Source organism: Diplotaxodon limnothrissa, linkage group LG6, assembly GCF_057381915.1.
Source record: "Diplotaxodon limnothrissa isolate DT_005_m linkage group LG6, D_limnothrissa_male_GT1.1, whole genome shotgun sequence".
Taxonomy (NCBI): domain Eukaryota; kingdom Metazoa; phylum Chordata; class Actinopteri; order Cichliformes; family Cichlidae; genus Diplotaxodon; species Diplotaxodon limnothrissa.
The window spans coordinates 25,301,283-25,318,113 of NC_140601.1; positions in this window are offsets into that span (position 1 = coordinate 25,301,283).

Sequence of the window (16,831 nt, forward strand, 5' to 3'; positions counted from 1 at the left end):
CTCTAAACAAAATAAAAAAGAGAAATCTGCAAAAGATCATCCTGGCCTCCCAGCTTTCCCACCTCTGACTGCTGCTGAGCAAGACCAACTGTATCACAACCTCTCCCAATGCCGCACACAAGAGGGGAAGATCATCAAAGCTAAATTAAAATTCTAAATTAATGCTATTTTTGTTATGAAGCAAGTGGCTAGTTTGTAGATTTTTGTTCACTGACAAAGGCAATAAATTTTTTTCTGATTTTGATTCTGATCTGTATCTGTCAATCAGGAATATGAAACGCAGTTAGTGGAAATCATTTGAGATGGATGTGAAGATCCAAAAATAGTGAGCCCAGGTCTGCCATTCTCTTATTCTGATATTTGTAGGACAAGTAAGAAAGCTTTCCCTTCAAAAGTCAAGTCACAATAAGCAAACAAAAAGTGAGAGTGTATTTGTTGGTTGAGCACATCAGTCACATCATTTTCATTTACATCACTGGAAGGGCACCACAGATTCAGATACATTTGTAAGCTCACAACATACACCCACAATCTTGTCAAGACAGGTCACATCATTTTCTCTGTCTGTCTGTGAAAGTTATGGGGACAGTGCTTTGCAAGATTGTGTACTTTTGACGGAGAACTCCTATTACTCTTTTATATGTATCCTGAGAGAAGCAAGACATCTGGTGTTCTCCAAATCAACAGGATCCAACTGTTTCTTTCCACAAGTAAATGCTGGAATCTACTGCATCACCTGGGAGCAAATGAGATAAAAAAAAAATGACTTTGTTCTGTAATAAACTTATCACTTGTGCGACCTCCCCATTCGACTTGTACGAGAAGTAACACTGAGCACTGGCTAGCAATCTACTCAGTTTCTCTAGATATATTTCTAAACAATCCATAATGCAAACAGTCTTCTCAAAGCTGCTGTTCTGAAATGCATATAGCAAAGATTGTCTTAGGGATTCTCTGTCAGGCCATAACACTAGCTGAGAGCTGCAATCGCACTGTGTGAATAAAGTTGGCTCTCAAATCAAACCTCTGAACCCGTCACGCGTCATCCTTGCCACAGTGGTACCGAAACCCAGGAAGTGGCATGACGGGTCCACACCCGAACAAGGGAAGGGAGGAGCTGGCCCAGATAGTGGCTGAAATGGCGGCCACCCAGCGGGAGCAGGCGGCAGAGGACTAGCCCATTGTCTGCTATCGAATATTTGATACTTGTGAGTTAAGGACTGAGTGAGCTGGGACTCTGCAAACACTTTTTGATTCAAATTAACCTCCTTCATCGTCTTGGCTTGGCCTTCAACTCTCCAACAATGTACATCTTGACTGTTTTGTTGAAATTCCTGTATTCATATACTAATATCCCACATGGAAAGAAAAAAAAAGAACTATTAATGAGAAACACCCTGGATAAATGGATATATTTTCTCTCCATCTCCCCATGCAATGTTGAAATCACCCTTTGACGAAACTGACTGGGCATAATCTGAATGATTTTCAACAAAGACATGCATCAATGATATCTTGCCAATGGGATGCATCATAGTTCTTCCCAAATTTTGAATTCATGTTGCCATGAGATGCAACCATTAGGGGCTCTGTTTGGCATGTCACCCTGCCTGTCATTGAAGGCCCTCCCCTTTAGTAGAGGTTCCAAAGGTCCCGCTGCTTCCAAAGCTAATTGGTCTTTAAAGACTAGTTTGTTGATTACAAAGAAGTTAAATATAACTGCATACAGAACATACTTTAAAATATTTAAAAATATGCTAAGGATTGCTCTATGTATAGGGATTTTTGTACAAAGTTTGGCTGAAATTGGCCCACTGGTTAAGGAGGAGATATATCATCATTGTAAGATGGAACTTGTCCAACTACTCTTTTCCTCTATTGTGTTTAACAAAAACAATACCCATTCAATACAATGCTAATGTTTTATTTGTTTTATAATATCACTTATGTTTGTTCTATATCAAAAACCTCAGATACAAAAGTACGGTTAATAATTGAGGTTCAGCTGGAACAGTTTAAATGTTGGCCAGGTAGTTTGAAGAAACTTTATCTCGTTTTTACATCAATACAAAAAGAGACACACGACCACGAAAGGAAATGTTACGCTCAACTAACCAATCACAACATGCATTTCCTTTAATGGAAAAATCCTCTCCTTTCATGATAGCCGGCAGTAAGCTTTGCATAGTTTACAGTAGTGATGGGATTTCCGGCTCTTTTTAAAGAACCAGCTCTTTCGGCTTGGCTCACTAAAAAGAGCCGGCTCTTTTGGCTCCCAACCGGCTCTTCAGGTTGTTTTGTTGCTTTAATTAATTAATTATCAACAACAATATAAAATTATGCACAAAAGGAATTAGTAATGTAAAAAAAATGTGGTTTTCTTTATGTATGTTTATATATAAATATTTATGGGGGCCCCTAGAGACGAAACACGTACAAACTCCAAAACACATTTCTAGCATTAACTGAACTTCCAAGACAGAGCTACCTAGATCACTTAAATTACACAATCGAATTCATATGTTTATTGTTTTTGTATTAATACACAAACACTCATATATATATATTCAAATAATTTAGAAAAAACAAACTTAATTTACCTGTTACTAACACACACCCAATCCGATTGTTGGTACTTCCTGGCTTGTGTAGCCACAAGGTAGCAAAAGCTCAACACGGCCCCTAGCATCCTGGAGCACTTCCGTTGTGTTTTGAAGTTTGTTTGTGCTTTGTCTCTAGGGGCCACTGTAAATATACTTTTATTTATTCACTCCACATAAAATGTAATAAATAAATTATAAAATACAGAAACCAACTATTTACATTTCAACTTTTAACTACTTAAATTTTCAGCTTTTTCCTTTTAAACAAATTTAGAGTGAAACAACACAAAACACTGCAAACCACAACACAATTAAATATAAATTAAAATATGGGGAAAAAAAGGGGGTGGGAGAGAACGCCCAAATCTTTAATTAAGGGAAATTGTGGCATTTAGAAATATTAATATCACACTCAACTAACTGTGTTTTATCTTCCCATTGCACTGATGGGTGGACAGTTCTTAGGTGCCTGTGCATGTTGTTTGTGGAGCCGGCTCTATATGATATCCTTTTCTTGTAGACTCTACACTCTGCCTTTGTTTTGTCAATAAGATTGAAATGGTTCCAGACTTTGCTTCTTTTCTTGGTGTCACTCGTTTTCTTTACTGTACCTTTCCAATGTGACGGTGTTGTCTCTTGTTGTTGCTCCCAGCTCTCTTTTTTTCCCTCTCCCTCCTGCTCTTGTTGTGTGCTACTGCTGTTGCAAGTGTAACTACCGCCCCGCCCCCTCAGCTCAGTGCTGAGCAGAGGGGGGAGGGGTGCAAACGCAAGGCTCTGTTTGCCGTCTCTGTTCAGCGCAAACACAAGGGTGACTTGCAGCGTGAAGCAAAAAAAAAGTGAAAGAGAGGGCAGGAGAAAGAAAAAAAACAAAAGAAAAAAACATAACACGGCTCGCACCGTTCACTTCAAAGATCCGTCTCTAAGAGCCATTTCGTTCGCGACCGACCCATCACTAGTTTACAGTATCTAGAGGTCATCAACAAACACGTCAGGATGCTTTTTCGTCTCACTACTCTCTTAGGTATATTATTTAATATATTATTAAAATGTATTATATTATTTAAATTTCCATATTTAGTTTCTGAGTGTTTAAACTTTCTTGTAATGTCAATTCCATTGAAATAGTTTAATTTTTGTGTTTTGTGTTTGTCTTTCAGGAGTTATCTTCTGTAGTCATGGCAAGCTGTCTGGACCAGAGTTAGTGCTAAGAGTCAGATCTGGCGATAACATCTCTCTTCACTGTGACTGCAAAAGATCAAGCCGCAAATTCATAATGTGCTTATTCTTTCAGAGTAGGGAATTACAGTTATGTAGACATAGTTCCAAGCACAGAAAGAGTTGGTGAAGGTGGTGGCTGAATAGGTGGTTGAACTAAACTGAACTGAGCCTCAGGTTGTTGTGGTGGTGGTGGTAAAGGTGGTGGAGTTACAAAATGAGCAGGTAACTGAACTGCCGACTGGGCAGCAGGCAACAGAGCTAGAGGCTGGGCAGCAGGCAACAGAGCTAATGGCTGGGCAGCAGGCAACAGTGCTAATGGTTGGGCAGCAGGCAACAGTGCTAATGGTTGGGCAGCAGGCAACAGTGCTAGAGGCTGGGCTGCAGGCTGAGCTAACGGCTGGGCTGAAGGCTGAACGGATGACAGGGCTGAAGCATGAATGGGTGGTGTTTGTAATGGGAGAAAAGCAGGGCCAGATGAAAAACCGTCCTTATCATTCTCAGTTTTAAAATTAATAGTCCTGGTAATTTTAACTCCAGACCTGGAAGGAGCAGAGTGAATATAGTCCTTCACACTCAATGTAGGCTCAGAAAAGGCACCCTTTGTGACAAGAGACATAGATGAAGCAGGGACACCGCCGCTAGCCTCATTTGCCACACAGGTAACAACCCCAGAATAAACAGTCCCATTGTCCAAAACAACAAAAGGTGTCCTTTTTACTCAGCACAGCTGGCTGCTGAGGTCCCGAAGCCTGGCTGTGCAGTGAAATGTCAGTGGAGTGGCCAATGCTTCCTCCTCTTGTCATGGTCCTGGGCCGTGTTGGCCCAGTATTCTTAGTTCTCTTGTATTTTTGTATTTAGTTCCCTGTTTAGGTTCTGTTTCCTGAGTTGCCCTGTTATGTTGTTCCCTGTGTGTTTTCCCTTCGTGGCTTTTACCCCCTGTGTGCCCCTCTGTGTATCTGTGAGCCCTCGTCTCTCCTTATGTTTTATTCCATGTTTCCCCTGCCCGTTATGTCTGTGTTTTCCCCGTGCTCTCTCTCCTCCTGTCTGAACCTCTGTACTTCCTGTTTGACTCTGCCCATCTCCCGTCAGTGTTATGTTCACCCCGCCCTGTCTCGTTATGGTTATCTGTGTCAGCTGTGTTCCCCGTGTGTTCCCACTTTCCTCGTTAACCCTCTGTGTATTTCTGTCTGCGTCTCCCTCTGTTCGGCGTCGCGTTCTCCCTCATGTTGTGTGTGTTCCTCCCTGTGTTTCTTGGCGAGCTTTGTATTTAGTTTTCCCAGTTTAGTTTCGTATTTCCTACGTTCTGCCTCTCCAGCATTAAAGCTGTAATTTTTGAGTTCATCCCCGTGTCTGTGAGTTTTGCATTTTGGGTCCTCCTCCTGCCTGCCACACAGCGATCCATGACAGAAGAACGCGACCACGACATGGACCCAGCAACTCACAACCCCTCCGCTGAGCTCCGGGAGGATTTAATCTACACGGTGGAATATCACTGTCAGGAGTGGGAAGTGCTGCCAGGAGACGAACACCGGGAGGTCGTAGCCGTCCGTCTACAGCGGATGGTGTCCGGACTCCCGTGGCTGTTCGGCGCGCTGCACCCCCACATCCGGGACTTCCTCGTTTCCACCGTAGGCATCCGCCCGGAGCTGCCTCTCCGGTGTGAAGAGTCGGAGGACGTTCAGCCTGGTCCGCTGGAGGATTCGCGGTCCGGCTCGTCTCCTCCCCCTTCCCGGAGAAAACGGCGTTCACGTCGCCGGCGTTCCCGAGCAGCGGAGCAGTTTTCATCCCTGGGTGAGAGTGACTGTGCGTCACACTCTCAGCCCAAGTTTTCTGGACCCGGACTTCATGACTTTTCCACCACTGTGAGTAACTCTGTTTTGCCCGCCATTGTGTTTCCTGAAACGGATAACTCCACCACTGTGTGTTTGGACTCTAGAGACACTATACATCGAGGCACCTCGGTGTCGGATCATTCACCAGTTGCTAGCAACCTTTGTGTTTTTGAGCCCTCTGATTTTTGTAAAGCTCGCAGTATGTCCTTTGATTTAACCGATATGAATGTGTTACATGTAGAGACAGCTGAACCTAAGACAGCTATCCTACACCAGACTCACCCATACACTGCTACCAGCATTGCAGCCCCACAGAACTGTTTTAACCAGCCTGTACACTCTGGGGTTTTCCAGTCTGAACTCAGCCACACACCACCACCATCATCAGCCAAACCATCTGAGACTGAGTGTTCTGTAACTGATGCTCCTTCTAGTAACTGTTTCATGTGCCAACCCGTTCTGTCTTTTGACATGTCCAGTGGTGCCCAGTCAGGTCCACAACCAGTGTTTAATCATTCAGTTTCTCGAGTGAGCGGTAACAAGATGGTCGCTTCCTTTGCTAAGCTAACTGAAAGACTAAGGTTAAGCGTTAAAGAGTTGCTTGATCAGGTCAAGTTTTGTGACCCACGGCAACGCATGCTTGATCCTGTTCGCTACTCCTCTGAACCTGTTGCTGTGAAAACTGTTGTGGGTGTTACTTCGTCCCTGGACTGTGTGGCTCCCCATCCAGTTCGATCTGAGTCAGCCTGCCGAGTTGGTTCACCTATGGACTACATGAAAATTGACTTTGTTTCTCAACCTGTGTTTGTCCTTCCAGCCTCGATTCTGAAAAGAACTGTCTCTGGCGTTCTTCCTTCTCTGACCTGTGTTAGACAGCACACCGTTCCTCAAGAGACAGTTGTTGATGTTGTCTGTTTTGAAACTGCTTCGGTGACTGTCCCTGAGCTAACCTCCTCCAGGACTGCTAGCGTTAACCTGGAGAGTGTTATAGCAGTGGATTTCCTAGGACCTGCTTGCTTTAAACCTAGATCTCCTAAAACTGAGTTTGGCGTCAATAACTTGGTTTTCCCAGTGTCTGTTGCTGCTCCTGAACTCTGCTCTCAAACTCCAGTTCCTGTAACCAGGGCAGCGCGGGCCCAGCTTTCCCTTGCTCCCGTATCAGTTCCTCGGGAGAGGGTGGCTGAGGTCCAGCCGGTCCCTGCTTCTATCCCCAGCCTGGCAGAGGCTCCGTTCATCCCGGCACCCGTACCTACCCCTCGGGTGGGGTTGATGGACACCCAGCCGTCGCCTGTGCCTGTTCCGGTTCCCCGGGTGAGGTCAGCCGTGACCCTGCCGACTCCTGCACCCATCTCAGTTCCTCGGGTGGGAGCGACAGAGGTCCAGCTAGCTCCTGCACCCACACCGGCCCCCAGGGTAAAGGCAGCCAGAGCCCAGCTCGTCCCTGCACCCGTATCTGTTTCTCGGGTGGGGATGGCTGGTGTTCGGCCAGGCCTAGCACCCGTTCCTGTTCCCAGAAGGAAAGCAACCCAGAGTCAGACACCTGCTCAACCACAAGCGCAACTACCACTACAACTGCCATTTCTGTCCATAACGCAGTCAGTAGCTCAGTTATTAGCACAGTTTCTTGTTTTGTCACCAGTCCAGTCTTTATCACAGTTCGCAGCTCCATTACCCGTTCTGTTACCACCTCAGTTTCTTGCTCCAGTGCCTGTTTGGTTATCAGCTCAGTCATTAACTCTGTCACCAGCACAGTTAGTAGCTCAGCAACCTGTTCAGTTACTGCCAACCTCAGCTGGGAGCCTTTGTGAGCTTTCTCCGCCAGCTGTGGACTGCATGGTACTGACAAACGTTGGACAGACTGTTTGCCCTGCACAGCCCCAGCCGTTGCATCCCGAGCCGACTGTGTGCCCTGTGCAGCTACAGTTAGCGTCCGCTGAGCCAAAGGTCTCCGCACCAGCTGGCTCTGCATCTGTCTCCGCTGGGGGTTCAGGAGGACCCCTCCAGCAGCTCCTCGTCTCCGCTGGCGGCTCTGCCCAGCCCGGCCAGCACCTCCTCGTCTCCGCTGGCGGCTCAGGTCAGCCCGGCCAGCACCTCCTCGTCTCCGCTGGAGGGTCCGAGGGGCCCGTTCAGCCACCAGCTGCTTCACCGGCAGCCTCGTCCACGTTTGCAGCAGCCGTGTCTTCACCCACGCTAGCTGCGGCCTCCGTGTCTCTGTCCACGTCTTCGCCTAGTCCAGCTTCAGCCTGTGCTTCGCCTGGTCCGGCCCCGTCATCGCCTGGTCCGGCCCCCGCATCTCCCACGCCCGGTCCGGCCTCTGCATCGCCTTCAACGTCGGCCGGTCCGGCGTCGGCCTCTGCAGCATCGCCTGGTCCAGCCTCAGCCTCTGCAGCATCGCCTGGTCCAGCCTCGGAGTCTTCGTCCTCGTCTGGCCCAGCCTCATCGGAGTCTTCGTCCTCGTCTGGCCCAGCCTCATCGGAGTCTTCGTCCTCGACTGGTCCCGCCTCAACTGGTCCCGCCTCGACTGGTCCTGTGCCCACCGGGCCTCGGCCAGTACGCCTGGCACTGGAGAGCCGCCGCTGCCTTCCGCGCGGCCGGCCTCTTGAACTGCTCAGTCGTCTCCTTCGCCGCCGCCGCCGCTGCCTTCCGCGCGGCCGGCCTCCTGAACTGCTCAGTCGTCTCCTTCGCCGCCGCCGTTGCCTTCCGCGCGGCCGGCCTCCGGACCAGCTCTGTCACCTGTGCCACCCGCCCGGTCGGCCCCCCGACCGTGTGACCCGTGAACTTTTATGCCGGTGGGCTCTGGGTCGGCCCCCTGAACTTTATTTGAACTATGGTCTTGTGCTCCTGTGTTTTCTGTTGTTCGTTTTTGTTTTCTGTTCCGAGCCCTCCGTCCTGGGCCCACGCTGCCCGCCCTGGGTCGTTTTCTGTTTGGTTTTTGTTTTCCTGTGTTTGGGCTGTCTGGAGCCAGCCCTTATGGGGGGGGGGGGGGGGGGGGGGGGGGGGGGGGGTGATGTCATGGTCCGTGTTGGCCCAGTATTCTTAGTTCTCTTGTATTTTTGTATTTAGTTCCCTGTTTAGGTTCTGTTTCCTGAGTTGCCCTGTTATGTTGTTCCCTGTGTGTTTTCCCTTCGTGGCTTTTACCCCCTGTGTGCCCCTCTGTGTATCTGTGAGCCCTCGTCTCTCCTTATGTTTTATTCCATGTTTCCCCTGCCCGTTATGTCTGTGTTTTCCCCGTGCTCTCTCTCCTCCTGTCTGAACCTCTGTACTTCCTGTTTGACTCTGCCCATCTCCCGTCAGTGTTATGTTCACCCCGCCCTGTCTCGTTATGGTTATCTGTGTCAGCTGTGTTCCCCGTGTGTTCCCACTTTCCTCGTTAACCCTCTGTGTATTTCTGTCTGCGTCTCCCTCTGTTCGGCGTCGCGTTCTCCCTCATGTTGTGTGTGTTCCTCCCTGTGTTTCTTGGCGAGCTTTGTATTTAGTTTTCCCAGTTTAGTTTCGTATTTCCTACGTTCTGCCTCTCCAGCATTAAAGCTGTAATTTTTGAGTTCATCCCCGTGTCTGTGAGTTTTGCATTTTGGGTCCTCCTCCTGCCTGCCACACAGCGATCCATGACACCTCTGAGATGGCTCTGACGGGCCGGGCAACACCAAATCCGGTGGGCTAGGTGGAACATCCTCTGCTGGGCTCCGCAGGTAAGCAGTAGCAGCTGGGTGAAGATGTAATTCATTGAGGAAGAAATCCAGACGAGTGGGTGAAGTGAGCTCAATCACGGCTGCGGCAGCAGACATGTAGAGTGTTGAACAAGAGACCCAAATGCAGGCACTGGCTTTGATGAAAATGAGCTTTATTTTCAAAATGGTGAGAAAACAGACTGAGCAGAGATGGGAATGACAGAAACTAAGATAAACCTAAACTCGGAAAAACTAATTAAACAAACTTGAAACCATGACTTGCAGATTGATATGCAGGATAATGCGCAGGGTGAAACACAATATAACAAGAAGAGGTAACAAGGACGGACCAGTAACAAGCAGAAGAAAACACAGGGCTTAAATACACACAGGAGGAATCAAGGAATGGGAGACAGGAGAAAAACACAGCTGGGAGAAATCAGACCTGATGAGACAAGGTGAAGCAAAACCAAACACACTACACAAAGGACAGGGGCTATCAAAGTAAAACAGGAAATACAACAGGTATGTACAGCCATTTCATTTCGCATTCACCTCACTTTCTATTGTAATCTTGCCGAACATAGCAACTGGTCTGTACTTTTGTCTGTTCTAAACTATTTAAAGTGAGTCAGGGGTTACACGAGCTTAACACTAAGATATCAGACATGGCAGCAGGGAAGGAACTCAGAGATGTGGGACCAGGGCAGGCACAGAGGCACAGAACAGAAGGAGCTCAAAATACAAAACCTGGAGGCCTATCTCCCTTCACCACACTCTCTGCCGGTGGCTGATGCCCTCAGGGGTTGGTGTGTTGGTGGTTCTTGGTGTCCGGGCCTGGGCACTCAGGTATGTACCGGCTCACTTCTGATGGCTGCTTGGCGGGGCCTGCTGCCCGTTGCTCGTTCGGGCCTCTTCCTGGGGGTGGGGGGCCCTCAGGCCTCTGGGCCAGTGGCTTGGTGCACAGCTGGCTGCCGGCAGAGCCCGTGGGCATGCCACTGCAGCCCCCTCTGGCTTCTGCTCTGTGGCTGCTGGGTGACCCCTCATCTGGGGCTCTCCTCAGCTCTTCCCAGGAGGGTGGCACTGATGCCCCTCCGGTGTACCTCCTTGGGCTCTTACACTCTGGGACCTCTGGATGTCTAGGGCCTGGATCTCCTCCATGCCTGCTTCATGCCCTGGGGGACAGGGCTATGGCCTCCTACACCCTCTAGCAGACCGTTACATAGAGAAACCTTTTGAATACAAGCACTCTCATCCACACAGGTGTGCACGCTGGTGTTCACTGTTCATAAACACAAACTACACATTTCTTGGCTGCGATCTCAAAGCACATTGTGCACTGTCAGTCCTGTGTGCTGCACAACAACATTCAATATTTACTGTTATTTACACTTAGCTAGATTAATGCAATGGTGTTGTGTTTATTATGTTGCTCTCTCTTTTTTCCTCTCAACAGGTGATCTGGGAGACCTTTCTCACTGTCGCTCTTCCCCTCTGTTTTTCTTTTCCTTCGTCTTTCTTTCTCCTTTTCCTATCTCCCAGCCATGTCTGTCCCGTCTGTAACAACTGAAAATAAAATAAAATAACTAATAACAACAAAGGTCGATCAAATGGACCAATACGGCAAAGCCATGATGATCCACTTGGTAAACACTTGGTAAAGTAAATCCATTGGATATACTTGTTGGCCTTCAGACAACAATTCTGACGGCTAAAGAACCAAACAGGACAGGCACAAAAAAAAAAAAAAGATAGACCTATCTATATATCACCTGAGAAATACAAATACTAGGACAGAAACCAAAATATTAACAGTGACAACCCAGAATAACAAATAAACACAAATAAAACAGCCACAAAACACAGGGTCAGTGACCCAGGACCATGACAAAAACACCTATTTGTTCACATTTCTTTTGTTAAACATACAAAAATTGCAAAGGATACAATAGTTTAAAAGGCATAAATAGCATTGTTGCCTAAAAAGTGCATGTGCCAAAGTGCTGTTGGCCTAAAATTTAGGATGGATGGATAGATATCTTTTTTTTTCTTTCAACAGCCACCAAACACCTAAAAACAGCAAATGAGAGCAAGTACAGGGATTCCGCAAAAACACACAAACACAAAGCGTGTACACGACGCATCAGAATCAGGCTTTCTTCAGTTTTTGTACTATTGCAGGATATTTTAAAGTTATCTTCTAAAGACCCAGGCCAGGAAAATCTCTTTCATGTTTTTTTTGTGTTTTATCCTCAGTTACTTTGACACATTGGCATCTGCTGTGATGCTTAAACCTCTAAAGTCTCAGAAGTGTCAGTACTGATAAATGATCAGAATTATAATATTTCTGACTGTCTGAGTCAAAATGTAATCAAATCGGGATCGAATCAGAACCTTGTGAATTGGAATCAAATCAATTACAGAAATCAGTGACAATACGATCGTGGCTCAAGAGTTGGGAGTTCGTCCTGTAATCAGAAGGTTGTCGGTTTGAGCCCCAGCTCGGACAGTCTCGGTCGTTGTGTCCTTGGGCAAGACACTTCACCTACCACCTACTGGTGTTGACCAGAGGGGCCGATGGCGCAATATGGCAGCTTCGCTTCTGTCAGTCTGCCCCAGGGCAGCTGTGGCTACAACTGTAGCTTGCCTCCACCAGTGTGTGAATGTGAGAGTGAATGAATAGTGGAATTGTAAAGCGATTTGAGGGTCTCGAAAATTAAATAAATAAATTAGAGATGGCACGATACCACTTTTTTTTTATGTCCGATACCGATATCATAAATTTGGATATCGGTCGATACCGATATGAAACCGCTATAGTGTTTTTTAATCAATAAAATGTTTTTTTTAAATATTTTGCTGCTTTTTGTATAAGTTCACACTCAAGTAAAAAAAAAACAACAAAAAAAAACACTATTATTATTATTATTATTATTAATACCCAGCCCTATTAAATACGCATGTGATCCCTTACAACACTAGGGAACATGTCTAAATCTAATGGGGGAAAACCAGATGGGGAAGGAAAACTGCAACACACACCAGACATGAGACTAACAAAATAAAACATGAAGTAACTAAAGTGGGGATATCAGGGTAGGGAAAACTGAAACTCGGGGGGCTTAACGACAATTCATAAAGTAGTTACAAAATGTGAAAGAAACCGCAATCTAAGCTCAAATTAAAGGAATGGAAATTCAAACATGAATGAAAAAAGAATATGAAACTCTCTGAAGAACCAAAAAAGACTAAGTTAAGAACAGAATATCAAACAAAACTAAAATGTTAAACTCTAAAAGCACCCTTTTGGGTCGGAGTTCTGATTTTTTCCATTCTTCAGCCAGACAAGCTGTTTGTCATGTACAACATCATCCTCAGTACAAATGGACCAGCTGCGCCTTCCAGTCTCTGCCAGATAATCTACCTCCTAAGTGTGGTAATCAGGAAAAACCTTGATTCCTCTTTCTCATGTAAGCTGGCCTAATTTTTGGCACAATCTCTGGATTACTCAACGTCTACTCTGTGTCTACCTGCTCATCATCTATCAGTAACTGTCTTATCTGAATTTCCAAAAGTTGATTCTGTTCATCTGTACGTAACGTTTTCAGTGGGAGAAACGTTTCGTCACTCATCCAAGTGACTTCTTCAGTCTCAGTTGACTGCAGGTTTCCCCAACGTTATAAACAGTATGTTGGGTCTGTGTTTCCACAAGCCCCGCTGGTTTAGAGACTTATTCATCATGAAGAAAACAAGACAGTCAGCGATCGATCGATTTACTTGCAAGGGAGGCCTCGTCGGTGTCTACCGCACAATGACCCCAATGACGGCCTCCTCTCGCTGCCTTTTATTGGGAAAACAGTTCACACAATACACATCACAGCAAAAGCAACACCCACATGGTTCTAAGACAAGGCACTGTATGTACAGTGGGGCAAACAAGTATTTAGTCAGCCACCGATTGTGCAAGTTCCCCCACCTAAAATGATGACAGGCGCTGCCAAAAAGGCTAGGCAGCGCCTGTATCACCTACGACAACTGAGGAAGTTCAGGGTCTCTCCAAAGATCCTCAGGATTTTCTATACAGGCGCTGTGGAGAGCATCCTCACACAGAACATGACATCGTGGTTTGGGAACAGCTGTGTGAAGGACCAAAAAGCTCTCCAGAGAGTGATCCGTACAGCAGAACGCTGCTGCAGGATTGCTCTCCCCCCGCTTCAGGACACCTACACCAGGAGATGCCGGACTAGAGCAGCGCAGATACTGAAGGACCCGTCCCATCCTGGCAACAAACTGTTCCAACTTCTGCAATCTGGTAGAAGGTTCCGCATCTTCCGGGCAAGGACAGAGAGACTCAAGAGGAGCTTCTATCCCCAAGCCATCCGTGCCCTAAACACACACACCCGCCCTCTCACATCATCTATAATTGACTGAGACAGGACTCTTCCAGACACTCTAAACCAAGGCACAATGTACATTTCAATTCCTTTAATTTTAAATATGTTTATATTGTCTATCCTGTAAAATAGTCAGATATCTATTCATATTAATGTACAGAATTCACCTGCTTGCTGCTACTACTGCACATTCACCCAGTGTATATACTATATGTATGTATATATATATATATAATGTTCTTCCTCTACACCCCCCTATGTCACATGCATGTGACAAATAAAGAACCTTGAACCTTGAACCTTGATGACAGAGGTCAGTAATTTGCACCAGAGGTACACTTCAACTGTGAGAGACAGAATGTGAAAAAAAAAAAAATCCATGAATCCACATGGTAGGATTTGTAAAGAATTTATTCGTAAATCAGGGTGGAAAATAAGTATTTGGTCAATAACAAAAATACAACTCAATACTTTGTAACATAACCTTTGTTGGCAATAACAGAGGTCAAACGTTTACTATAGGTCTTTACCAGGTTTGCACACACAGTAGCTGGTATTTTGGCCCATTCCTCCATGCAGATCTTCTCGAGAGCAGTGATGTTTTGGGGCTGTCACCGAGCAACACAGACTTTCAACTCCCGCCACAGATTTTCTATGGGGTTGAGGTTTGGAGACTGGCTAGGCCACTCCAGGACTTTCAAATGCTTCTTACGGAGCCACTCCTTTGTTGCCCGGGCGGTGTGTTTTGGATCATTGTCATGTTGGAAGACCCAGCCTCGTTTCATCTTCAAAGTTCTCACTGATGGAAGGAGGTTTTGGCTCAAAATCTCACGATACATGGCCCCATTCATTCTGTCCTTAACACGGATCAGTCGTCCTGTCCCCTTGGCAGAAAAACAACCCCATAACATGATGTTTCCACCCCCATGCTTCACAGTAGGTATGGTGTTCTTGGGATGCAACTCAGTATTCTTCTTCCTCCAAACACGACGAGTTGAGTTTATACCAAAAAGTTCTACTTTGGTTTCATCTGACCACATGACATTCTCCCAATCCTCTGCTGTATCATCCATGTGCTCTCTGGCAAACTTCAGACGGGCCTGGACATGCACTGGCTTCAGCAGCGGAACACGTCTGGCACTGCGGGATTTGATTCCCTGCCGTTGTAGTGTGTTACTGATGGTGACCTTTGTTACTTTGGTCCCAGCTCTCTGCAGGTCATTCACCAGGTCCCCCCGTGTGGTTCTGGGATCTTTGCTCACCGTTCTCATGATCATTTTGACCCCACGGGATGAGATCTTGCGTGGAGCCCCAGATCGAGGGAGATTATCAGTGGTCTTGTATGTCTTCCATTTTCTGATGATTGCTCCCACAGTTGATTTTTTCACACCAAGCTGCTTGCCTATTGTAGATTCACTCTTCCCAGTCTGGTGCAGGTCTACAATACTTTTCCTGGTGTCCTTCGAAAGCTCTTTGGTCTTGGCCATGGCGGAGTTTGAAGTCTGACTGTTTGAGGCTGTGGACAGGTGTCTTTTATACAGATGATGAGTTCAAACAGGTGCCATTCATACAGGTAACGAGTGGGGGACAGAAAAGCTTCTTACAGAAGACGTTACAGGTCTGTGAGAGCCAGAGATTTTCCTTGTTTGAGGTGACCAAATACTTATTTTCCACCCTAATTTACGAATAAATTCTTTACAAATCCTACCATGTGAATTCATGGATTTTTTTTCCACATTCTGTCTCTCACAGTTGAAGTGTACCTCTGGTGCAAATCATCTAGTGTGTGTGTGTGTGTGTGTGTGTGTGTGTGTGTGTGTGTGTCCTCCTGCTGACCAAAAGGGTTATAAAAGATAGGATGTATCTGCAATAAGACACTACAGCCCCCCCACCCAGAACCTCGAGAATCTGGGGAAGGGGACAAAGAATTCCTTTCATCACAGAGTTAAAACAATGTAGAGATGGTAAGCATAAAAATGACAACATTTAACAATTCACTTTAACACAGTAAATTTGCATAATGACTGAAACCTGCCCACTGAAGGAACAATGGGCTGGGGGGTCAGTTCCTTTATCCTTCATCTTAATTATGCAAATTCTTATGACCATTGATCAAAAATCACTGATCAATGGCCATGAGTACCACTCACAGAGAGTTTGGCAATGGCCGCAATCACAGCATTGTAAGATGACGTAAGATGTACCCTTAGGCCCCCTCCTCGATTAAGAGATGGTCTTTCCCTTTTCACGTACGGGTACCTAAGGGATCATTTTAAAACAAATGACCGTGATGAAAAATCTTAGTACAACATAGACATCAAAAACAGTAAGTGACATAGTTGCCAAAGAGAAAAATAGTTAAGCTAAACACAGGTAAACACAGTGTGTAAAGTAGAATATAAAATAACAATTTTACCTGCATGTATTTCGCCCATATTATCCATCTGTGGCCAAGAGGAATGCGGGACTTTTCGTGGCTGTTTTGATGTCGCTGTCCCTCTTAACCAATCAAATCTCACTGTGATAGCAGCTTTCAACTCGGTATGACCCAGGTTGATAGAGGGTGCCCAGTCTGGATTGCATTCCAGCATTTTGTAGGCTGGTTTGCCAAAAAACACAACAAACATTAGCCCGCAAAGCCACAGTAAACAAAGCAGCATAGCGCAGCATAGACTTATTTGTAACCTGCATCAACAATTATGTTATGATAAATTACTTGTTAAACACAACAAAAAACTTACCTTTGTGGAATTGCTTGGAGCAGACTAACGTGAGCTGGAGTGTTCTGGAACGTTATATTTGGTCTTCGAATAGCTGCAATCTAGGCCATCTGTCGCCTCTTCGTGACTTTGGAAACATGACTGGAACAATTTTTCTTCCACGAAGGAATCCAATAAAAATCGTTGTCTTTACCCGTCGGTTTCCCGTGTCTGTCATGCCACAGATTATGGCAGTTAATAATACAACTGCTTCTTGCCATTCTTTGTGTCTCTGTTTATCTCTGTGTGACTGTTGTCTTGTAATAGCCCGTGTGGGCTAGTACCACTTGCACCTACAATCCTTTGTGGTTTTAACCTGGAAATTACATCACGTTTTCAATCTCTATTGGTGCCCCT